At 40.1% G+C, this 3,148-nt stretch overlaps 1 long non-coding RNA gene across 1 annotated transcript; it reads right to left on the reverse strand.

Moving 5' to 3' along the window:
* Window positions 1-591: 591 nt before the first annotated feature.
* On the reverse strand, window positions 592-1,428 carry LOC124261016. Its single transcript, XR_006894237.1, has 3 exons — window positions 1,418-1,428; window positions 1,082-1,083; window positions 592-923 (listed from the first exon to the last, which is right to left on the reverse strand). It is a non-coding gene; the product is annotated as an uncharacterized LOC124261016 (long non-coding RNA).
* Window positions 1,429-3,148: the final 1,720 nt, after the last annotated feature.

Consider the following 3,148-nt stretch of genomic DNA (forward strand, 5'->3'; position numbering starts at 1 on the left):
CAGCAATATCACGGCGGTGGACACCAGAAATGGGCTTAACACATTGTGCCCATGTGGGGAATCGAACCCGGGTCTTCGGCGTGACGAGCCAACGTTTAACCACTAGGCTACCCCACCGCCCCATTTGTTATTAAAACAAGTTCCAGAAGATGACGGGTTGCAGCGTAAGGATTTTAAGTGCAAATCGAAATTGAAACGAGACGATCTTCTGCTTACCACTGATTATGGGGTGCTACATGCATCGACGTACAGTACAGGTGTCGCCATCACGAATCTTTTCCGAAGGGGATCTGTCGGTTGTAGCGGTCTTCGGCGGGGTCTCGTGACTCCCCTGTCGGTCTTCCCGATATTGGGCGTTCTTGGGTCTGGCCTGTTTGCTGGTAGCTGTTCATCTATTCGCTGATGATGACCTGAATAAATTGAAGGTTCTTGGCAGCTGATGTTGAAAAGGCCCCATTTTAATCATAATAATAATAATAGTGCATTTATATAGCGCTTTTTCCAAACATAAGGATTCTCAAAGCGCACAAACATGGTTTGTTATTAAGAGTCAGGAAAAGCTTGGCGGTAGAGGAAAGTTTTTAGTAAGGATTTAAAGGATGACAACGTTTGGGAGTCTTTGAGTTCTTGGGGCAGATTATTCCACTCAGTTGCTGCGGCATATGCAAATGATCTGTGACCGTAGCAGACAGTGTTTGTATTTGGGACACCAAGGAGAGACTTGGTCTGGGATCTGAGAGTTCGAGCAGACTGGTATGTCTGAAGAAGGTTGCAGAGATAGACTGGAGCTGATCCAGAGATACATTGGTAGGTCAGGGACAGAAGCTTGAACTTGATACGGAAGTGAACAGGAAGCCAATGAAGAGATTTGAGTAATGGAGTGATGTGTGCCTGTCTGGGGGCAAGGGATGCAATTCTTGCGGCTTGTTATGCTGAAATCTGCCCGTACCGATCGCGTCTTGTTGCACTTGCGTAAGTCTCGGCATATCCGTGGTTGTTTTTGTGTTTGGTCTTCTTCGACCAACATCGATGTTTATGTCAGAATGACTTGAATGTTTACCGAAATGTTAAAATATACCACCACTGAATGTAACCTTATTATCTCTGTGTAAGTTATCGTCATTCAAATGGACGGAATAAGGAATATCTATCTGTCTGCCTGTCTCTGTGTGTTTTATTGGCCAGCACTGTTAAACCTTGCTGTAAAATATACGGTAACATCACGTGAAAATGCAACGTTGTTGTTGTTGGGGGCAACTCACTTTGTCACTTTAAACAGCACTGCAGTAAAAGTGGTGGTGGTTGATTTTAAAGTATACAGGAGTATGTCATTCTTTGGTATTGCTGATGAAATATAGAGTATAGATTATCGATTCAAACGAAACCTTTTCCATGATCATAAGAAACAATACTTGACGTGGCCTGAAAATGTGTTGGTATTCAAAGCAGAAGGTTTTAAGTCAAAATGAAGAATATGATTTACTATGTTAAAAATGCTGCATAAAGTACAAATTGCCTATTCACAATAGTGATCTGTTGTTTTAAGCATATTTTATTCATTCAAGAAAACGATTGGGTACAAGTTATCCAACTTACTGCATCTTACAACAAAGTACACAAGTGACAGACATAGGCTAGGATATGTACAACAGATGTTAACTGAGAAAGCGTTTTGTTTGAGAGATAGAGATATGTACATTTTTGAAAACATTCTGGTTTTCAGTGATTGAGAGACCTGCATTGCCATGTAAGATAAGATTAATATCAATCAGTGTTCTATTTTTGACAATATGTTCAAAAGATTTTAACAGTTTATGTCTTTGAATAGTATACAATGGACATTGTGATCTGTTTTAATAAATGTGTTTGAAAATATGTGTGTTTAAATATATGCACTTGGGAAAAAACACCTAATACGTTTTTCTCCCAACATTTTTAAAATGCTATGTAACAATATTATGAAAATAAATGAAAACAAAAACATATTACGTGTCTAAGACACAACAAATCATGATGCACGTGCTGCAGTCAACAAGTGTGGAGCATATGAAACATTTGATCACCTCGTGTCATGAAAATACAGTTTAAATCATGCACTCTCGTTAGAAAACTGAGCTATACGTTTTGTCTTAAGCCACTCTATTCCTCTTTCTGCTTACATTTGGGATATTTCCTGTCGATGTGACCAGAACTTGAGATGTTTCTTCAGACTTGTCGTTTCTTTTATTGACGATTAAACGTTTGACAATCCAATAAAACCGATTTCTGAGTTGACTTGGAACCTTTGTTGGAGATAATGCCTGCATGATCACGTTGTCCAACCCGAAATATTAGACTGACACATGTAATGCCTCGCCTGCAAATGTATTACTCACACACAAATTTGATAAAATACGTTTTTGTTTGCAAGTATATGAAAAAGTTTCAGTCTGCTTATCGGCCAAACCACAGTACCGAGACAGCATTGGTTTCTGTTGTTAATGATTGCTGCGTACAGTGAACAATGGGAATATTGCCGTTCCTGGACTCCGGCGTTCGATATTATAGACCATTCTGTACTAATTCAGCAACTGGAGTTTTTTGGAGAAGTGGTATTTGTCGTATTTGTCTGAACGCCAGCAATCGGTAATCGTCAAAGACAAATCATCGGACAAAACACATTTATGGTGTGGAGCTCCTCAAGGATCGGTCCTCGGACAGGTATTGTTTGCTCTCCATACGAGAAGTCTTGGAGATGTCATTCGGAGGCACACAGTTAGTCATCATATGTATGCCGATGACACCCAGCTGTTTGAATTAGCAAGCTGGATGCCTCTAGTGTTCCATGGATATATAGAACTGGGTAAATTCACACACGCTGAAATTGAATGAAAGCAAAATTGAAGCATTGCTTCTTGGTACCTCACAACGTCAATCTCGAGTCACAGAAACTGCAATCCAATCCAATATGCAACTCCATCATACCATTCTGCAAAGGTCTTAAAGACCTTCGACTTCACCTGGATTCGGAACTTACTTTAAAGACACACATTGACAACATCTGCAAATCTTGCTATTTCCAGCTAAGAAATGTCAGCAATATCAGACGTTCCTTAACAATGCCAGCTGCTCATGCACTTTTTAGATCCCTAGTGCTCTAGTTGGACTA

This window comes from Haliotis rubra, unplaced genomic scaffold (genome assembly GCF_003918875.1).
Source record: "Haliotis rubra isolate DU_JTF1 unplaced genomic scaffold, ASM391887v1 Scf784, whole genome shotgun sequence".
Taxonomy (NCBI): Eukaryota; Metazoa; Mollusca; class Gastropoda; order Lepetellida; family Haliotidae; genus Haliotis; species Haliotis rubra.